This window comes from Numenius arquata, unplaced genomic scaffold, assembly GCF_964106895.1.
Source record: "Numenius arquata unplaced genomic scaffold, bNumArq3.hap1.1 HAP1_SCAFFOLD_126, whole genome shotgun sequence".
Taxonomy (NCBI): Eukaryota; Metazoa; Chordata; class Aves; order Charadriiformes; family Scolopacidae; genus Numenius; species Numenius arquata.
Genome location: NW_027415663.1, coordinates 70,414 through 93,317, shown reverse-complemented (window position 1 = coordinate 93,317; position 22,904 = coordinate 70,414). Strand labels below are relative to the sequence as shown.

Here is a 22,904-nt window from a genome sequence, read left to right as displayed (position 1 = left end):
ACATTGGGCGACGAAACAAACCCCCCCAGCAGCTTTTTTACCTCGCCTTTGGCTTTTTCCACCTCATCCCGGACTCTCTTGACCCTTTTCTCCAGCAGGCGAGGTCAGGTGCACCCATATCGCACTGTCTTCCTCCAGAAGTAACAAGAGTCAACACACTGGGCCACGGTTTGCCTCTGGATCTATGGGGAGAAATCCAGGGATATTAAAGACTCCCTTGTCATTACAAAGGAGGGCAATGATGTCTTCTCCCGCTGGGTTTTGAGCAGGAAGAAGGCTCCTAAGGACAGGATTCCAACGGGGGATTGAAAATAGGCCTTTCTGGGTTAAAAGCCTCCCCGCTAAACAGCTCCGCCCCGCTCCAACGGCTTTACCTCCTTCGGGATGAGGCCAAAAGTCTTCTGATGGACCAAAAAAAGGCTCTTTCAAGAGCTTTTGGAGCGGGATCTCCAGAGAGAAACTCCTCCCTGGCTGCAGATGAGCTGGGACCGCCAAAAGCCCCCCTTTCTCATGGAAGATGCTCCCGAGAGCACCATCGGCTCTTATCTAGCCACTTTCCTCCCAAAAACGAGCCATCTCCTTCCCTCCAACGCTACGGGGCCAAGACAAGACGGGAGAGAACCCAAACGCCCTATCAAGTAACTCTGAAAAGGTGGAATTTGCCCCTTTCCCACAAGAAAAGCCTGAAGAGAAACCTTGCTCCTGCGGCTCGGCCTTGCTTTCCACGTCACCCCAGGGCTTCCAAACCAGGGAGGCTCCTTCGTCCTCCTCTTCCAAGAGGGATCTGTCCCGCAGGGCAGGCAGCTCCGCCTGCAACTGCTCCCCGACATTGATGCGGCTGAAAGGGGGAGGAAGAGGAGGGGGAGGAAGGCACGTCGGGAATGGATACGGCGCAACAAACGCTAAAAAAGAGGGAAAACGTGGTGAGGTGGGGCAAAACCGCTCCCTATTTCCCAGCAAAACATCACTCAGTCTTCCGCCACCAACTTCCACCGCCCCTTCCCACCCCCAGCGTTACCCTTCGGCCACTGGAGGCTTTTTGGGCCCCATCGGGCAGGACAATTTGGGGGTTTCCCCAAAAAACCAATCCAACTGCTGAATGTCACTCTTCACAGCGGTAGGAAGCTGCCACAGCCACGGCCAGCGAGCGACCGCCGCCTCGGAATGTTGTGTGGAACGCGGGAGGCCGGCAACGGCCTGTGACGTCAGCAAAACCAGTGCTTTACTGGCACAGCACTGGGTGTTTGGGGGCGTTTCTGGCCCATATGGGGGACCCTCCACCTAAAAACACGCTGTGGAGAAGGGGCCGAGCGACACCCACCCCCACCCCCAGTTCCCTCCTCCCGTTTTCCCAGGGGTCGCCCTCATTCCCACGGCTGAACGTGCATTTTTGCCTCATCCTCCATCAAAAAAACCCCAAAATCCTGGATCCAAAAATTCTATGACATCACAATCCCCGATGATGTCACAACCCCCTCTATGACGCCACAACCCCACTGTCTGACACCATAACCCCCTCTATGACGTCACAACCCCACTCTATGACATCACAAACCACTTTGTGACATCACAAACCCCACTATGATGTCACAACCCCACTCTATGACATCATAACCCGACTCTGTAACATCACTACCACACTCTATGACATCACAACCCCACTCTATGACATCACAAACCCCACTATGACGTCACAACCCAACTCTGTGAAATCACAACGCGACTCTGTGACATCACAACCACACTCTATGACATCACAACCCCACTCTATGACGTCACAACGCTACCTCTATGAAATCACAAACCACTCTGTGACATCACAAACCCCACTATGACATCACAAACGCACTCTATGACGTCACAACCTCCTCTATGACGTCAGAACCCCACTGTATGACATCACAAACCACTCCGTGACATCACAAACCCCATTATGACGTCACAACCCAACTCCGTGAAATCACAACACCCCTCTATGACGTCACAACCCCATCTATGACAGCAGAAACTCAATCTATGACATCACAACCCGACTCGGTGACATCATAACCCCACTCTATGACATCACAATCCCACTCTATGACTCAACAACCCGACTCGGTGACATCACAAACCCCACTATGACGTCACAACCCAACTCTGTGAAATCACAACGCTCCTCTATGACGTTACAACCCTAACTCTATGACATCACAACCCCACTCTATGACATGACAAACCACTCTGTGACATCACAAACCCCACTATGACATCACAACCCCACGCTTTGACATCATAACCCCCTCTATGACATCAAAACCCCACTCTATGACATCACAACCCCACTCTATGACATCACAACCCCACTCTATGACATCACAATCCCACTCTATGACGTCAGAACCCAACTCTGTGACATCACAATCTCACTCTATGACATCACAACACGACTCTGTGACATGACAAACCCCACTGTGACGCCACAAACGCACTCTATGCCGTCACAACACCCTCTATGACATCACAATCCCCGATGACGCCACAACCCCACTCTATGACATCACAAACCACTCTGGGACATCACAACCCAACTCTATGAAATCATAACCCCTCTATGACATCACAACCCACTCTATGACGTCACAACCCGACTCTGTGACATCACAAACCCCACTGTGACGCCACAAACGCACTCTATGACGTCACAACCCCCTATGACATCACAACCCCACTCTATGACGTCACAGCCTCACTCTATGACATCACAATCCCACTCTATGACGTCACAACCCGACTCTGTGATGTCACAGACCGAACTCTATGACGTCAAAACCCCCATGACATCACAACCCCACTCTATGACGTCACGACCCCCTCTATGACGTCACAACCACTGTATGATGCCACAACGCAATCTCTATGTCACAACCCGACTCTATGACATCACAACCCCAACCTATGATGTCGCAACACCCATGACCTCACAAACCCCCGATGACATCACAACCCCACTGTGACATCACAACCCCACTCTGTGACATCACAAACCCCCGATGACATCACAACCCCACTGTGACATCACAACGCCACCCTGTGACATCACAACCCAAACCTGTGAAGTCACAACCCTCCCTCTATGACATCACAACCCCTCGATGACGTCACAACCCTCCCTTTATGACACCACAAGCCCCCTCTATGACGTCACACCCCAAACCTCTAACCTCACCACCCCAACCTGTGACAACACAACACCCTCTATGACATCACAACCCTCCCTCTAGGACATCACATCCCCCTCTATGACATTGGGCGACGAAACAAACCCCCCCAGCAGCTTTTTTACCTCGCCTTTGGCTTTTTCCACCTCATCCCGGACTCTCTTGACCCTTTTCTCCAGCAGGCGAGGTCAGGTGCACCCATATCGCACTGTCTTCCTCCAGAAGTAACAAGAGTCAACACACTGGGCCACGGTTTGCCTCTGGATCTATGGGGAGAAATCCAGGGATATTAAAGACTCCCTTGTCATTACAAAGGAGGGCAATGATGTCTTCTCCCGCTGGGTTTTGAGCAGGAAGAAGGCTCCTAAGGACAGGATTCCAACGGGGGATTGAAAATAGGCCTTTCTGGGTTAAAAGCCTCCCCGCTAAACAGCTCCGCCCCGCTCCAACGGCTTTACCTCCTTCGGGATGAGGCGAAAAGTCTTCTGATGGACCAAAAAAAGGCTCTTTCAAGAGCTTTTGGAGCGGGATCTCCAGAGAGAAACTCCTCCCTGGCTGCAGATGAGCTGGGACCGCCAAAACCCCCCCTTTCTCATGGAAGATGCTCCCGAGAGCACCATCGGCTCTTATCTAGCCACTTTCCTCCCAAAAACGAGCCATCTCCTTCCCTCCAACGCTACGGGGCCAAGACAAGACGGGAGAGAACCCAAACGCCCTATCAAGTAACTCTGAAAAGGGGGAATTTGCCCCTTTCCCACAAGAAAAGCCTGAAGAGAAACCTTGCTCCTGCGGCTCGGCCTTGCTTTCCACGTCACCCCAGGGCTTCCAAACCAGGGAGGCTCCTTCGTCCTCCTCTTCCAAGAGGGATCTGTCCCGCAGGGCAGGCAGCTCCGCCTGCAACTGCTCCCCGACATTGATGCGGCTGAAAGGGGGAGGAAGAGGAGGGGGAGGAAGGCACGTCGGGAATGGATACGGCGCAACAAACGCTTCAAAAGAGAGAAAAACGTGGTGAGTTGGGGCAAAACCGCTCCCTATTTCCCAGCAAAACATCACTCAGTCTTCCGCCACCAACTTCCACTGCCCCTTCCCACCCCCAGCGTTACCCTTCGGCCACTGGAGGCTTTTTGGGCCCCATCGGGCAGGACAATTTGGGGGTTTCCCCAAAAAACCAATCCAACTGCTGAATGTCACTCTTCACAGCGGTAGGAAGCTGCCACAGCCACGGCCAGCGAGCGACCGCCGCCTCGGAATGTTGTGTGGAACGCGGGAGGCCGGCAACGGCCTGTGATGTCAGCAAAACCAGTGCTTTACTGGGACAGCACTGGGCGTTTGGGGGCGTTTCTGGCCCATATGGGGGACCCTCCACCTAAAAACACGCTGTGGAGAAGGGGCCGAGCGACACCCACACCCACCCCCAGTTCCCTCCTCCCGTTTTCCCAGGGGTCGCCCTCATTCCCACGGCTCAACGTGCATTTTTGCCTCATCCTCCATCAAAAGAACCCCAAAATCCTGGATCCAAAAATTCTATGACATCATAATCCCCGATGATGTCACAACCCCCTCTATGACGTCACAACCCCACTGTCTGACACCATAACCCCCTCTATGACGTCACAACCCCACTCTATGACATCACAAACCACTTTGTGACATCACAAACCCCACTATGACGTCACAACCCAACTCTGTGAAATCACAACGCGACTCTGTGACATCACAACCACACTCTATGACATCACAACCCCACTCTATGACGTCACAACGCTACCTCTATGAAATCACAAACCACTCTGTGACATCACAAACCCCACTATGACATCACAAACGCACTCTATGACGTCACAACCTCCTCTATGACGTCAGAACCCCACTGTATGACATCACAAACCACTCCGTGACATCACAAACCCCATTATGACGTCACAACCCAACTCCGTGAAATCACAACACCCCTCTATGACGTCACAACCCCATCTATGACAGCAGAAACTCAATCTATGACATCACAACCCGACTCGGTGACATCATAACCCCACTCTATGACATCACAATCCCACTCTATGACTCAACAACCCGACTCGGTGACATCACAAACCCCACTATGACGTCACAACCCAACTCTGTGAAATCACAACGCTCCTCTATGACGTTACAACCCTAACTCTATGACATCACAACCCCACTCTATGACATCATAACCTCTCTATGACATCACAATCCCACTCTATGACGTCAGAACCCAACTCTGTGACATCACAATCTCACTCTATGACATCACAACCCGACTCTGTGACATCACAAACCCCACTGTGACGCCACAAACGCACTCTATGCCGTCACAACACCCTCTATGACATCACAATCCCCGATGACGCCACAACCCCACTCTATGACATCACAAACCACTCTGGGACATCACAACCCAACTCTGTGAAATCATAACCCCTCTATGACATCACAACCCACTCTATGACGTCACAACCCGACTCTGTGACATCACAAACCCCACTGTGACGCCACAAACGCACTCTATGACGTCACAACCCCCATGACATCACAACCCCACTCTATGACGTCACAGCCTCACTCTATGACATCACAATCCCACTCTATGACGTCACAACCCGACTCTGTGATGTCACAGACCGAACTCTATGACGTCAAAACCCCCATGACATCACAACCCCACTCTATGACGTCACGACCCCCTCTATGACGTCACAACCACTGTATGATGCCACAACGCAATCTCTATGTCACAACCCGACTCTATGACATCACAACCCCAACCTATGATGTCGCAACACCCATGACCTCACAAACCCCCGATGACATCACAACCCCACTGTGACATCACAACCCCACTCTGTGACATCACAAACCCCCGATGACATCACAACCCCACTGTGACATCACAACCCCACCCTGTGACATCACAACCCAAACCTGTGAAGTCACAACCCCAACCTGTGACGTCACAACCCTCCCTCTATGACATCACAACCCCTCGATGACGTCACAACCCTCCCTTTATGACACCACAAGCCCCCTCTATGACGTCACACCCCAAACCTCTAACCTCACCACCCCAACCTGTGACAACACAACACCCTCTATGACATCACAACCCTCCCTCTAGGACATCACATCCCCCTCTATGACATTGGGCGACGAAACAAACCCCCCCAGCAGCTTTTTTACCTCGCCTTTGGCTTTTTCCACCTCATCCCGGACTCTCTTGACCCTTTTCTCCAGCAGGCGAGGTCAGGTGCACCCATATCGCACTGTCTTCCTCCAGAAGTAACAAGAGTCAACACACTGGGCCACGGTTTGCCTCTGGATCTATGGGGAGAAATCCAGGGATATTAAAGACTCCCTTGTCATTACAAAGGAGGGCAATGATGTCTTCTCCCGCTGGGTTTTGAGCAGGAAGAAGGCTCCTAAGGACAGGATTCCAACGGGGGATTGAAAATAGGCCTTTCTGGGTTAAAAGCCTCCCCGCTAAACAGCTCCGCCCCGCTCCAACGGCTTTACCTCCTTCGGGATGAGGCGAAAAGTCTTCTGATGGACCAAAAAAAGGCTCTTTCAAGAGCTTTTGGAGCGGGATCTCCAGAGAGAAACTCCTCCCTGGCTGCAGATGAGCTGGGACCGCCAAAACCCCCCCTTTCTCATGGAAGATGCTCCCGAGAGCACCATCGGCTCTTATCTAGCCACTTTCCTCCCAAAAACGAGCCATCTCCTTCCCTCCAACGCTACGGGGCCAAGACAAGACGGGAGAGAACCCAAACGCCCTATCAAGTAACTCTGAAAAGGGGGAATTTGCCCCTTTCCCACAAGAAAAGCCTGAAGAGAAACCTTGCTCCTGCGGCTCGGCCTTGCTTTCCACGTCACCCCAGGGCTTCCAAACCAGGGAGGCTCCTTCGTCCTCCTCTTCCAAGAGGGATCTGTCCCGCAGGGCAGGCAGCTCCGCCTGCAACTGCTCCCCGACATTGATGCGGCTGAAAGGGGGAGGAAGAGGAGGGGGAGGAAGAGGAGGGGGAGGAAGAGGAGGGGGAGGAAGAGGAGGGGGAGGAAGAGGAGGGGGAGGAAGAGGAGGGGGAGGAAGAGGAGGGGGAGGAAGAGGAGGGGGAGGAAGAGGAGGGGGAGGAAGAGGAGGGGGAGGAAGAGGAGGGGGAGGAAGAGGAGGGGGAGGAAGAGGAGGGGGAGGAAGAGGAGGGGGAGGAAGAGGAGGGGGAGGAAGAGGAGGGGGAGGAAGAGGAGGGGGAGGAAGAGGAGGGGGAGGAAGAGGAGGGGGAGGAAGAGGAGGGGGAGGAAGAGGAGGGGGAGGAAGAGGAGGGGGAGGAAGAGGAGGGGGAGGAAGGCACGTCGGGAATGGATACGGCGCAACAAACGCTTCAAAAGAGGGAAAACGTGGTGAGGTGGGGCAAAACCGCTCCCTATTTCCCAGCAAAACATCACTCAGTCTTCTGCCACCAACTTCCACCGCCCCTTCCCACCCCCAGCGTTACCCTTCGGCCACTGGAGGCTTTTTGGGCCCCATCGGGCAGGACAATTTGGGGGTTTCCCCAAAAAAACAATCCAACTGCTGAATGTCACTCTCCACAGCGGTAGGAAGCTGCCACAGCCACGGCCAGTGAGCAACCGCCGCCTCGGAATGTTATGTGGAACGCGGGAGGCTGGCAACGGCCTGTGACGTCAGCAAAACCAGTGCTTTACTGGGACAGCACTGGGCCTTTGGGGGGGTTTCTGGCCCATATGGGGGACCCTCCACCCAAAAACACGCTGTGGAGAAGGGGCCGAGCGACACCCACCCCCACCCCCAGTTCCCTCCTCCCGTTTTCCCAGGGGTCGCCCTCATTCCCACGGCTCAATGTGGGTTTTTGCCTCATCCTCCATGAAAAGAACCCCAAAATCCTGGATGTTCTGCCCAAAAATTCTATGACATCACAATCCCCGATGACGTCACAACCCCCTCTATGACGTCACAACCCCACTGTATGACACCATAACTCCCTCTATGACATCACAACCCCACTCTATGACATCACAAACCACTATTTGACATCACAAACCCCACTATGACGTTACAACCGCACTCTATGACACCATAACCCAACTCTGTGACATCACTACCACACTCTATGACGTCACAAGCCCACTCTATGACATCACAATCCCCACTATGAAATGACAATGCCCTTCTATGATGTCACAACCCCACTCTATGACATCATAACCGCTCTGCCATCACAATCCCACTCTATGACGTCACAACCCGACGCTGTGACATCACAACCACACTCTATGACATCACAAACCCCACTATGACATCACAACCCCACTCTTTGACATCACAACCCCACTCTTTGACATCAAAATCCCCGATGACGTCACAACCCCCGTGACTTCACAATCCCACTCAATGACATCACAACCCAACCCTTAAATCACAACGCCCTTCTATGACGTCACAACCCTACCTCTATGACATCACAACCCCACTCCATGATATCAGAACCCCTCTATGACATCACAATCCCAGTCTATGACGTCACAACCTGACTCTGTGACATCACAAACCACTCTGTGACAACACAAACCCCTCTATGACATCACAATCACACTCTATGACATCACAATCCTCCCTCTATGACGTCACAACCCCACTCTATGACGTCACAACCCCACTCTACGACGTCACAACCCCACTCTACGACGTCACGAACCACCCTGTGACATCACAAACCCCACTATGATGTCAGAAACCAACTCTGTGAAATCACAACTCCCTCTATGACGTCACAACCCCACTCTTTGACATCATAACCCCCTGTATGACATCACAACCCGACTCTATGACATCACAAACCACTCTGTGACATCACAAACCCCTCTATGACATCATAACCCCACTCTATGAGATCACAATCCCACTCTATGAGATCACAACACGACTCTGTGACATCACAAACCCCACTATGATGTCACAACCGCACTCTACGACGTCACAACCCCACTCTACGACATCACGAACCACCCTGTGACATCACAAACCCCACTATGATGTCACAACCCAACTCTGTGAAATCACAACTCCCTCTATGACATCACAACCCCACTCTATGACGTCACCAACCACTCTGTGAAATCACAACACCCTTCTATGATGTCACAACCCTGCCTCTATGACGTCACAACCCCACTCTATGACATCACAACCCCACTCTATGACATCATAACCCCTCCATGACATCACAATCCCACTCTATGACGTCACCAACCACTCTGTGAAATCACAACACCCTTCTATGATGTCACAATCCTGCCTCTATGACGTCACAACCCCACTCTATGACATCACAACCCCACTCTATGACATCACATCCCCCTCTGTGACATTGGGCGACGAAACCCCTCGTTTCCTCGTTTTGGCCGACCTCCCCCCAAAAGCATCTCGGGCTTTTGAGGGACAATTTCCATCTCCTGCTGCCTCCAGCCACAGTTTCTGGGCACAAACAAGGGCAGGAGGGGGTTTTCTGCCATCAGCCAAGTCAAAGACATCCAAACTTTGCTGGTCCATGGGGGCTGCCCAGCCAAGGAGATGTCCCTTAATTATATCGACTGGCAACTTCTATTATCATCAGAAGGTTGATCAGACTTGGTCCATGGACCCCAGCTGCAGCGTCACCACCCCAACGGGCTCCAGTCTGTGAGACTCGCACAGGCTCAGCTGAGAAAATGATGGCTCCAAAGGAAATGTAGCTCCAGGAGACAGAGCTCCACGGCCTGAGCGCAGCACTAACCAGAAGCTTTACTGACTCAACCGCTGCTTTTCTACCCAAACGCTGCTCATCTCCAGGGAGAGAAAGCTGCTTTAGCCACTTCTCCTCCAAAGCCCTCACAGGGCTAAAGCCACACAGTCAGGAGCACCCCTCTGCACAGAGACACAGCCAGCAGAAAGGCAATCCTTTGGGAAATCCATCGGGACACCCATTCCAGCAGAAAAGAGAATCCTTACCAGGCTGGTGGCAAAACTCCCTGCGTCTCTGGGCCAGGGGGACGTCACCAACGCGTCCGCACCTCTGAGGGTTGGGGTCCACCACAAGGCTGGTTTCCATTCTGTCACATCCTCGGAGCCAGAACTGTCGGCAGGAGCTGCCTCATCCTGGGACTCGGAACCACCCGGGCACCTGGCCTGCAGAACACAAGTTCCTCTGAAGAGACCTTGATGTCCTGCATTAACACACCAGCACGCTCTTGAGATCACACAACCACACAATGGTCACAGTTGGAAGGCACCTTAAAGCCCCTCCAGTGCCACCCCCTGCCCTGGGCAGGGACACCTCCCACCACACCAGGCTGCTCCAAGACCCCTCCCAACCTGGCCTGGAACCCCTCCAGGGATGGGGCAGCCACAGCTTCTCGGGGCAACCTGGGCCAGGCTCTCACCACCCCCCCAGCAAACCATTTCCTCCCCACATCTCATCTCAATCTCCCCTCTTCCAGTGGCAAACCCTTCCCCCTCCTCCCACGGCTCCCCTCCCTCATCCAGAGTCCCTTCCCAGCTTTCCTGGAGCCCCCCCTGTTTAGGGACTGGAAGGGGCAGAAAGGTCTCCCCGGAGCCTTCCCTTCTCCAGCCTGAACCCCCCCAACTCTCTGTCCTCACAGCAGAGGGGCTCCAGCAGTTCTGACCCCCTCCCCCTAGCACCTTTTGGGGGGACCTGCGCTCCCTGGCCCTGTGACAGACCCCTCTGTGCACACTGTGGGCTGGGAATGGGGGGACCCCAAAAAACACACCCTCTCCCACCCTTAAATCACCCCTTCTCCCACCTCCCCACCCCAAAACTACCCATTCTCCCAACCCCCAAAAAAATATCTCCCAAACCCCCCACCCCCAAAGAACATCCCTCTTCCTAACCCTGCACCCCAAAATCTCCTCCCATTCCAAACTCCTCTTACCAGCTCAAAAAACCCAACCCCAAACTCCACCTTTCTGTAACCCCCCAAACCCCCTCTCAACACCCCCATCCCAAAAGCCCCTCTCCCACCCCAAACCCCAACTCACTTCTGCCTCCCAAGCTCTTCCCTCTTCTGTCACCAGCTTCTCGATATCCCCCAAAACCTCCTGTCACTCCCTGGGGGAAACAGGGTTAACGAGGGGCAGCACTAACAAGCCCCAACCCCCATTATGTTCTACCCTGGCTGCAGCCAGAGCCGGCAAAGAAATTTCCAGACAGCACCTGGAAAAGGGGGTGTCAGTGGAGGGGAGTTCCACAAATGGGAAGCAGGATAGGGCTGGGGGGAGTTGGGGGGGATGACTCACCATCTCTGGGCGAGTTGCCCTTTATGAAGATGAAGCTGAGGATGACCACGAGGAGCCCCAGCTTGGCCGTCTGGGTGTCCCTGGGGCCCGGGGGGTGGACGACAGAGGGGTATCATCCCCCTGAACAGGGAGGGGGACTCTAACGGGGTCTGCCTGCCTCCCAAAATGCCCTCCCCCCCCGCCCCCCCGCAGGGAAAAAAGACCCCCACTAGCACAGGATCACCCCTTTGGTGGGGGACAGGTCACTGGTGAGGATGTCAATGTGGTGGTTGGTGTCCATCTCCACCAGCTGCAGCCAAAAGACCTGCAGGGCACAAAGGGTTAATCTAACAGGGAGCCTTGCCCCCCCAAGAAAATACCCCCCCCACGCCCCTCTTTGCTTCCCCCCTCACCTGCTGCAAGGGTCCTGCCCATCTGGCTGACCATCTCCCAGTAGGCATCTCCCAAATTCCCAAATGACTTCCTTCAAGATATCTATGGGGAAAAAGGGGAGGGAATTGCCTGGATATCGGGACAATAAGCTTGGGGAGGGGGGGAGGGGGGGCCCCCCTCATCTCACCCACCCTCTTGATGGGGATCTCCTTCTGCTGTTTCACAAGCAGGAACTTGACCAGCTCGCTCACCTGCGGGGTGCGGATGGGGGAAATACCCATAACAGAGGGGCTGAGATACATCCCCCTGGGAGAGGGAGGGGAGGGGAGGGGGTGACCCTCACCCCACCTTCTCATTGACTTCATCCTGGGAGCGCCTCTCCAGCTTCCTCTGCACCTGGCTGCGCCTCGCATCCCCAGCAGGTTGAAATTCTCATCCCTGTCATCCCCCTGAGGGGAAAGACCAGGGAGATGCTGGAGCCCACACTCAGCAGGGGAAAAGGTAACAAGAGGGGGAAAAGGCCGAATGAAAAGGGTGAGAAAGGGGAGAGAGGACACGGAGGGGGGGCAGCCCCTCACCTGAGAGACACCCGACACTCTGCAGCGCTTCCTCGGGGACATTTCTCACAGCCTTTCTGAGGGAAAAAGAAGCACCCGGTGGGGTGGCTCAAACCGCGACGAGATCATCCCCATCGCCCTCTCCCGCATCCCTTCCTCCCTTTTCCCCCCTTCAAACGGGCCACAAACCCCCCCGGGACCCCTTAAAACCCCCCGGCAGCACCGCCCACACCAGCTGCCCTTCGGGAGCCGCCTGCGCGCCCTCCCCTTCTGCCCATGCGCTCGTGGCGGCACCGCCCACCCCGGCAAACACCGCTGCCCATTGGCCCGCCCAACACTCTCGTCCCGCCCACCGTCCCCTCTTCAAGCCGCCATTGGGCCAGCGGCTGCACTCGCCCCGCCCCCTCTCTCCTGCGAGGGCTCCCCTCAGGTGGTGAAAAAGGCAGGAAAAGCGTCCCTGCCCCCTTTCCCCTCAGGGCCACAAAATGGCCGCGCCGCTTGGCTTGAGCCGTTAAAAACAAGATAAAAACTCCCCCAAACCACTCCAAATAGCCAGTTTTACCAAAAGAAGGGATTTAAAGCACCTGTGCTGACCCCGCCCCTCGCAAGGCACCACCAGAGCCCTTCCCTTCCAGGGAGTGACAGGAGGTTTTTGGGGCTATCAAGAAGCTGGTGACGGAAGAGGGAAGAGCTTGTGCGGCAGAAGTGAGTTGGGGTTTGGGGTGGGAGAGGGGCTTTTGGGATGGGGGGTGTTGAGGGTGGGTTTGGGAGAAGGGTTTGGGAGAAGGGTTTGGGAGAAGGGTTTGGGAGAAGGGTTTGGGAGAAGGGTTTGGGAGAAGGGTTTGGGAGAAGGGTTTGGGAGAAGGGTTTGGGAGAAGGGTTTGGGAGAAGGGTTTGGGAGAAGGGTTTGGGAGAAGGGTTTGGGAGAAGGGTTTGGGAGAAGGGTTTGGGAGAAGGGTTTGGGGTTGGTTTTTTGGAGCTGGTAAGGGGAGTTTGTGATGGGAGGGGATTTGGGGGTGCAGGGTTGGGAGGAGGGGTGTTCTTTGGGGGTGGGGGGTTTGGGAGAGGGTTTTTTGGTGGGGGTGGGAGAATGTGGGGGGTTTTGGGGCTGTCTGGGTTGGGAGAGAGGCCTCTTCCAATAACTGCTGTTCCACTGGGGTCCAAGTGTCTGAGCCTTGGGATAAACAGCCACAGGCAAATTATTACAAGAGGCATTTCCCTGCCTCAAAATGCCCCACAAATGGATTAAAACTATTATTTTCCCCACCGAAAACCAACATTTTAAAGAATAATTCCAATATAAAAGGGATCTGTTCTCCTCCCATTTACCTGCGTAATGGTAATCGGCCAAAGGATGGCATTCGGATCTCCGGGGGGGCCCAGAGCGCGGCATTTCCAGAGCTTCCTGCCAGATTTAATAGGGAAAAAAGGACTTCAGTTCCTCCGGCAGAGGAGGAAAAGGGGCAATTCTCGCTCCTCGTGGAGAGGGGCAGGAACCCAGTGGTGTTCAATCAAAGAAGACGGAGCAAATCAGAGCCGCTCGGGGCTTCAGCGAGGGCAGATCTGGGGTTTTCTCTCAGAGTCCCTCAGTCACAGGAGAAATCCCATTCTCCCAACTGTCCCAGAATCCAAACAAGTTCCAATGGATGCACCAGGACGGGCTCTGTCACCCCACCAGACCTTAACGCTGCCACGGGCAGCACCCGGCGCCTTGAGCAAAGAGGTTCCGGCCCCTGGAAGAGCCAACGCAGAGCAACTCCCAGCTCAAACCAGTCACGAAGCGGGTTCTTCAGGGGGAAGCGCTGCTCCCTACCGCAACGTTGCCCCGAGCCTCGTGCAGGCAATGCAGAGCCAGCTCCGCGTTCAGCCCTCCCCTGGCTCTGCCGCTGGAAGAGGCCATCTTCAGCAGGTTTGAAACTACAAAGGCAAGAAAAAACACCAACGAGTCAGGTTTTCCTCAAAGAAGGAGAAAAGATGCCACAGGAGATGGATGGGAAATGGAGGAAGGGCAGAAAACAGACCGGAAACCAGAAAAGGCCCAGAAAAAAGGCCCATATTCCAACTATTGCCACAGGAAGAGCAGCTTTTGGAGCGGGATCTCCAGAGAGAAACTCCTCCCTGGCCGCAGATGAGGTGGGACCGCCAAACCCCCCCTTTTCTCATGGAAGATGCTCCCGAGAGCACCATCGGTTCTTATTTAGCCACTTTCCTCCCCAAAATTAGCCATCTCCTTCCCTCGAACGCTACGGGGCCAAGAAAAGACGGGAGAGAACCCAAACGCCCTATCAAGTAACTCTGAAAAGGTGGAATTTGCCCCTTTCCCAGAAGAAAAGCCTGAAGACAAACCTTTCTCCTGCGGCTCGGGGTTGCTTTCCATGTCACCCCAGGGCTTCCAGACAAGGGAGGCTCGGTCTTCTTCCTCTTCCACGCATGACCTGTCCCGTAGGGCAGGGAGCTCCGCTTGGAACTGGTCCCTGACATTGATGCGGCTGAAAGGGGGAGGAAGAGGAGGGTGAGGAAGGCACGTCGGGAATGGATACGGCGCAACAAACGCTTCAGAAGAGGAAAAACGTGGCGAGTTGGGGCAAAATCGATCCCTATTTCCCAGCAAAACATCACTCAGTCTTCCGCCACCAACTTCCACCGCCCCTTCCCACCCCCCAGCGTTACCATTCGGCCACTGGAGGCTTTTTGGGCCCCATCGGGCAGGAAAATTTGGGTTTTTTCACCCAAAAAACAGTCCAACTGGTGAGGTTCACTCTCCAGAGCGGTAGGAAGCTGCCACAGCCACGGCCAGCGAGCGACCGCCGCCTCGGAATGTTGTGTGGAACGCGGGAGGCCGGCAACGGGCTGTGACGTCAGCAAAACCAGTGCTTTACTGGGACAGCACTGGGCGTTTGGGGGGGTTTCTGGCCCATATGGGGTACCCTCCACCCAAAAACACGCTGTGGAGAAGGGGCCGAGCGACACCCACCCCCACCCCCAGTTCCCTCCTCCTGTTTTCCCAGGGGTCGCCCTCAATTCCGATGGCTGAACGTGGATTTTTGCCTCATCCTCCATCGAAAAAAACCCCAAAATCCTGGATGTTCTGCCCAAAAAATCTGACAAAACCATGCTGGGGATAAAAATCTTTCCGCCAAGACCCTCCTTTAGCCTTCCTTGCCCTCCTCCTCCTCACACACCACTCCATCCCCCACAAAATTTCCCTCTTCTCGGGGAAATCATGGCTCTGGAGATGGACCCTCCGGCTACCACTTCACCCCTGCGGCTGCCCCGGGGCAGAAGGCGGGGATTGAGCCATTTGGGGCTTTTCTAGAAGCAAAAGGAGCAAAGCGAAACCCCGGGGGCCCTTTCCATCCCTCCTCCCCCAATCCCCAGGGAAAAATCCCCTCCTTTTTACTCTTTCCAGCTTTTTTAGGAAGCAAAAGCAGAGCCAGGGCCTGTGGGCTCAACTCCTCAGCTCCCAGTAACTCCAGGTGGCAAAATCAGTCAGCAGAAGCGGAGCCCAGTAGGGAAACTGGGATGGAGTGGGCGGCTGCGCCCCGGACACGCCGGTTTGGGTCCAACCACCACCTCTTTTTAATGCTTGGATTCAGTTTTGAACCTCAAACTCGTGCCATAAAAACCAGGCGGTGGCTTTAGGAGGAGCTCCAACTGCTCCCTGTCAACACCCGGGTTTCCACCGCGGTCATTGATCCCCCAGGAAGGGGGAGAATGTTTGAATTTAGGAATTCTCTGGCAGAAAATGGCTCCAAATGGGTGGAGTTGCTCCATTTAATGACAGCCGGCTGGATTCCTTTCCAGTTCTCCTGAGAACAAGAGCTGGGGAGAAGAAAGCCCCCCGCCAGCTTTTGTGTGGCCAGAGAGAGAGCTCAAAGGAATAAAAGTCATTTCCCAAATCGTCTTGAAATCCCTCAAACCTCCTCCTCAAAGCCCAAGGATTTCCCCAGCTTTCACATCTCCCTTGACACTTCCCACCTCCCCTTTTCTTTTCCTGCAGCTCCAGGTGATTAACGGGGGACATATTTCCAATCAATTCCTCCCACGGACCCTGCAACCTTTGCCAAAGTCTCACCAAAACAAAGGCCTTTTGCCTAAATACACTCAAAGCACGAAAAATTGCCACCCACCTGCTTCCCGGCTGCTGTCGTCACGGGGACCGAGACGGGACCCACCCTCACCTGCCCCCCAAAAGCATCTCGGGCTTTTGAGGGACAATTTCCATCTCCTGCTGCCTCCAGCCACAGTTTCTGGGCACAAACAAGGGCAGGAGGGGGTTTTCTGCCATCAGCCAAGTCAAAGACATCCAAACTTTGCTGGTCCATGGGGGCTGCCCAGCCAAGGAGATGTCCCTTAATTATATCGACTGGCAACTTCTATTATCATCAGAAGGTTGATCAGACTTGGTCCATGGACCCCAGCTGCAGCGTCACCACCCCAACGGGCTCCAGTCTGTGAGACTCGCACAGGCTCAGCTGAGAAAATGATGGCTCCAAAGGAAATGTAGCTCCAGGAGACAGAGCTCCACGGCCTGAGCGCAGCACTAACCAGAAGCTTTACTGACTCAACCGCTGCTTTTCTACCCAAACGCTGCTCATCTCCAGGGAGAGAAAGCTGTTTTAGCCACTTCTCCTCCAAAGCCCTCACAGGGCTAAAGCCACACAGTCAGGAGCACCCCTCTGCACAGAGACACAGCCAGCAGAAAGGCAATCCTTTGGGAAATCCATCGGGACACCCATTCCAGCAGAAAAGAGAATCCTTACCAGGCTGGTGGCAAAACTCCCAAAGCATTTGCTGGTGGCAAATGACTTCCTTCAAGATATCTATGGGGAAAAAGGGGAGGGAATTGCCTGGATATCGGGACAATAAGCTTGGGGAGGGGGGGCCCCCCTCATCTCACCCACCCTCTTGATGGGGATCTCCTTCTGCTGTTTCACAAGCAGGAACTGGACCGGCTCGCTCACCTGCGGGGTGCGGATGGGGGAAATACCCATAACAGAGGGGCTGAGATACATCCCCCTGGGAGAGGGAGGGGAGGGGAGGGGGTGACCCTCACCCCACCTTCTCATTGACTTCATCCTGGGAGCGCCTCTCCAGCTTCCTCTGCACCTGGCTGCGCCTCGCATCCCCAGCAGGTTGAAATTCTCATCCCTGTCATCCCCCTGAGGGGAAAGACCAGGGAGATGCTGGAGCCCACACTCAGCAGGGGAAAAGGTAACAAGAGGGGGAAAAGGCCGAATGAAAAGGGTGAGAAAGGGGAGAGAGGACACGGAGGGGGGGCAGCCCCTCACCTGAGAGACACCCGACACTCTGCAGCGCTTCCTCGGGGACATTTCTCACAGCCTTTCTGAGGGAAAAAGAAGCACCCGGTGGGGTGGCTCAAACCGCGACGAGATCATCCCCATCGCCCTCTCCCGCATCCCTTCCTCCCTTTTCCCCCCTTCAAACGGGCCACAAACCCCCCCGGGACCCCTTAAAACCCCCCGGCAGCACCGCCCACACCAGCTGCCCTTCGGGAGCCGCCTGCGCGCCCTCCCCTTCTGCCCATGCACTCGTGGCGGCACCGCCCACCCCGGCAAACACCGCTGCCCATTGGCCCGCCCAACGCTCTCGTCCCGCCCACCGTCCCCTCTTCAAGCCGCCATTGGGCCAGCGGCTGCACTCGCCCCGCCCCCTCTCTCCTGCGAGGGCTCCCCTCAGGTGGTGAAAAAGGCAGGAAAAGCGTCCCTGCCCCCTTTCCCCTCAGGGCCACAAAATGGCCGCGCCGCTTGGCTTGAGCCGTTAAAAACAAGATAAAAACTCCCCCAAACCACTCCAAATAGCCAGTTTTACCAAAAGAAGGGATTTAAAGCACCTGTGCTGACCCCGCCCCTCGCAAGGCACCACCAGAGCCCTTCCCTTCCAGGGAGTGACAGGAGGTTTTTGGGGCTATCAAGAAGCTGGTGATGGAAGAGGGAAGAGCTTGTGCGGCAGAAGTGAGTTGGGGTTTGGGGTGGGAGAGGGGCTTTTGGGATGGGGGGTGTTGAGGGTGGGTTTGGGAGAAGGGTTTGGGAGAAGGAGGGTGGGTTTGGGGTTGGTTTTTTGGAGCTGGTAAGGGGAGTTTGTGATGGGAGGGGATTTGGGGGTGCAGGGTTGGGAGGAGGGGTGTTCTTTGGGGGTGGGGGGTTTGGGAGAGGGTTTTTTGGTGGGGGTGGGAGAATGTGGGGGGTTTTGGGGCTGTCTGGGTTGGGAGAGAGGCCTCTTCCAATAACTGCTGTTCCACTGGGGTCCAAGTGTCTGAGCCTTGGGATAAACAGCCACAGGCAAATTATTACAAGAGGCATTTCCCTGCCTCAAAATGCCCCACAAATGGATTAAAACTATTATTTTCCCCACCGAAAACCAACATTTTAAAGAATAATTCCAATATAAAAGGGATCTGTTCTCCTCCCATTTACCTGCGTAATGGTAATCGGCCAAAGGATGGCATTCGGATCTCCGGGGGGGCCCAGAGCGCGGCATTTCCAGAGCTTCCTGCCAGATTTAATAGGGAAAAAAGGACTTCAGTTCCTCCGGCAGAGGAGGAAAAGGGGCAATTCTCGCTCCTCGTGGAGAGGGGCAGGAACCCAGTGGTGTTCAATCAAAGAAGACGGAGCAAATCAGAGCCGCTCGGGGCTTCAGCGAGGGCAGATCTGGGGTTTTCTCTCAGAGTCCCTCAGTCACAGGAGAAATCCCATTCTCCCAACTGTCCCAGAATCCAAACAAGTTCCAATGGATGCACCAGGACGGGCTCTGTCACCCCACCAGACCTTAACGCTGCCACGGGCAGCACCCGGCGCCTTGAGCAAAGAGGTTCCGGCCCCTGGAAGAGCCAACGCAGAGCAACTCCCAGCTCAAACCAGTCACGAAGCGGGTTCTTCAGGGGGAAGCGCTGCTCCCTACCGCAACGTTGCCCCGAGCCTCGTGCAGGCAATGCAGAGCCAGCTCCGCGTTCAGCCCTCCCCTGGCTCTGCCGCTGGAAGAGGCCATCTTCAGCAGGTTTGAAACTACAAAGGCAAGAAAAAACACCAACGAGTCAGGTTTTCCTCAAAGAAGGAGAAAAGATGCCACAGGAGATGGATGGGAAATGGAGGAAGGGCAGAAAACAGACCGGAAACCAGAAAAGGCCCAGAAAAAAGGCCCATATTCCAACTATTGCCACAGGAAGAGCAGCTTTTGGAGCGGGATCTCCAGAGAGAAACTCCTCCCTGGCCGCAGATGAGGTGGGACCGCCAACCCCCCCTTTTCTCATGGAAGATGCTCCCGAGAGCACCATCGGTTCTTATTTAGCCACTTTCCTCCCCAAAATTAGCCATCTCCTTCCCTCGAACGCTACGGGGCCAAGAAAAGACGGGAGAGAACCCAAACGCCCTATCAAGTAACTCTGAAAAGGTGGAATTTGCCCCTTTCCCAGAAGAAAAGCCTGAAGACAAACCTTTCTCCTGCGGCTCGGGGTTGCTTTCCATGTCACCCCAGGGCTTCCAGACAAGGGAGGCTCGGTCTTCTTCCTCTTCCACGCATGACCTGTCCCGTAGGGCAGGGAGCTCCGCTTGGAACTGGTCCCTGACATTGATGCGGCTGAAAGGGGGAGGAAGAGGAGGGTGAGGAAGGCACGTCGGGAATGGATACGGCGCAACAAACGCTTCAGAAGAGGAAAAACGTGGCGAGTTGGGGCAAAATCGATCCCTATTTCCCAGCAAAACATCACTCAGTCTTCCGCCACCAACTTCCACCGCCCCTTCCCACCCCCCAGCGTTACCCTTCGGCCACTGGAGGCTTTTTGGGCCCCATCGGGCAGGAAAATTTGGGTTTTTTCACCCAAAAAACAGTCCAACTGGTGAGGTTCACTCTCCAGAGCGGTAGGAAGCTGCCACAGCCACGGCCAGCGAGCGACCGCCGCCTCGGAATGTTGTGTGGAACGCGGGAGGCCGGCAACGGGCTGTGACGTCAGCAAAACCAGTGCTTTACTGGGACAGCACTGGGCGTTTGGGGGGGTTTCTGGCCCATATGGGGTACCCTCCACCCAAAAACACGCTGTGGAGAAGGGGCCGAGCGACACCCACCCCCACCCCCAGTTCCCTCCTCCTGTTTTCCCAGGGGTCGCCCTCAATTCCGATGGCTGAACGTGGATTTTTGCCTCATCCTCCATCGAAAAAACCCCAAAATCCTGGATGTTCTGCCCAAAAAATCTGACAAAACCATGCTGGGGATAAAAATCTTTCCGCCAAGACCCTCCTTTAGCCTTCCTTGCCCTCCTCCTCCTCACACACCACTCCATCCCCCACAAAATTTCCCTCTTCTCGGGGAAATCATGGCTCTGGAGATGGACCCTCCGGCTACCACTTCACCCCTGCGGCTGCCCCGGGGCAGAAGGCGGGGATTGAGCCATTTGGGGCTTTTCTAGAAGCAAAAGGAGCAAAGCGAAACCCCGGGGGCCCTTTCCATCCCTCCTCCCCCAATCCCCAGGGAGAAATCCCCTCCTTTTTACTCTTTCCAGCTTTTTTAGGAAGCAAAAGCAGAGCCGGGGCCTGTGGGCTCAACTCCTCAGCTCCCAGTAACTCCAGGTGGCAAAATCAGTCAGCAGAAGCGGAGCCCAGTAGGGAAACTGGGATGGAGTGGGCGGCTGCGCCCCGGACACGCCGGTTTGGGTCCAACCACCACCTCTTTTTAATGCTTGGATTCAGTTTTGAACCTCAAACTCGTGCCATAAAAACCAGGCGGTGGCTTTAGGAGGAGCTCCAACTGCTCCCTGTCAACACCCGGGTTTCCACCGCGGTCATTGATCCCCCAGGAAGGGGGAGAATGTTTGAATTTAGGAATTCTCTGGCAGAAAATGGCTCCAAATGGGTGGAGTTGCTCCATTTAATGACAGCCGGCTGGATTCCTTTCCAGTTCTCCTGAGAACAAGAGCTGGGGAGAAGAAAGCCCCCCGCCAGCTTTTGTGTGGCCAGAGAGAGAGCTCAAAGGAATAAAAGTCATTTCCCAAATCGTCTTGAAATCCCTCAAACCTCCTCCTCAAAGCCCAAGGATTTCCCCAGCTTTCGCATCCCCCTTGACACTTCCCACCTCCCCTTTTCTTTTCCTGCAGCTCCAGGTGATTTACGGGGGACGTATTTCCAATCAATTCCTCCCACGGACCCTGCAACCTTTGCCAAAGTCTCACCAAAACAAAGGCCTTTTGCCTAAATACACTCAAAGCACGAAAAATTGCCACCCACCTGCTTCCCGGCTGCTGTCGTCACGGGGACCGAGACGGGACCCACCCTCACCTGCCCCCCAAAAGCATCTCGGGCTTTTGAGGGACAATTTCCATCTCCTGCTGCCTCCAGCCACAGTTTCTGGGCACAAACAAGGGCAGGAGGGGGTTTTCTGCCATCAGCCAAGTCAAAGACATCCAAACTTTGCTGGTCCATGGGGGCTGCCCAGCCAAGGAGATGTCCCTTAATTATATCGACTGGCAACTTCTATTATCATCAGAAGGTTGATCAGACTTGGTCCATGGACCCCAGCTGCAGCGTCACCACCCCAACGGGCTCCAGTCTGTGAGACTCGCACAGGCTCAGCTGAGAAAATGATGGCTCCAAAGGAAATGTAGCTCCAGGAGACAGAGCTCCACGGCCTGAGCGCAGCACTAACCAGAAGCTTTACTGACTCAACCGCTGCTTTTCTACCCAAACGCTGCTCATCTCCAGGGAGAGAAAGCTGCTTTAGCCACTTCTCCTCCAAAGCCCTCACAGGGCTAAAGCCACACAGTCAGGAGCACCCCTCTGCACAGAGACACAGCCAGCAGAAAGGCAATCCTTTGGGAAATCCATCGGGACACCCATTCCAGCAGAAAAGAGAATCCTTACCAGGCTGGTGGCAAAACTCCCAAAGCATTTGCTGGTGGCAAATGACTTCCTTCAAGATATCTATGGGGAAAAAGGGGAGGGAATTGCCTGGATATCGGGACAATAAGCTTGGGGAGGGGGGGCCCCCCTCATCTCACCCACCCTCTTGATGGGGATCTCCTTCTGCTGTTTCACAAGCAGGAACTGGACCAGCTCGCTCACCTGCGGGTGCGGATGGGGGAAATACCCATAACAGAGGGGCTGAGATACATCCCCCTGGGAGAGGGAGGGGAGGGGAGGGGGTGACCCTCACCCCACCTTCTCATTGACTTCATCCTGGGAGCGCCTCTCCAGCTTCCTCTGCACCTGGCTGCGCCTCGCATCCCCAGCAGGTTGAAATTCTCATCCCTGTCATCCCCCTGAGGGGAAAGACCAGGGAGATGCTGGAGCCCACACTCAGCAGGGGAAAAGGTAACAAGAGGGGGAAAAGGCCGAATGAAAAGGGTGAGAAAGGGGAGAGAGGACACGGAGGGGGGGCAGCCCCTCACCTGAGAGACACCCGACACTCTGCAGCGCTTCCTCGGGGACATTTCTCACAGCCTTT

General features: G+C 54.9%; 1 pseudogene; it reads right to left on the bottom strand.

Moving 5' to 3' along the window:
- Positions 1–11,523: 11,523 nt before the first annotated feature.
- On the bottom strand, positions 11,524–17,785 carry LOC141478914 (melanoma-associated antigen D2-like; annotated as a pseudogene).
- Positions 17,786–22,904: the final 5,119 nt, after the last annotated feature.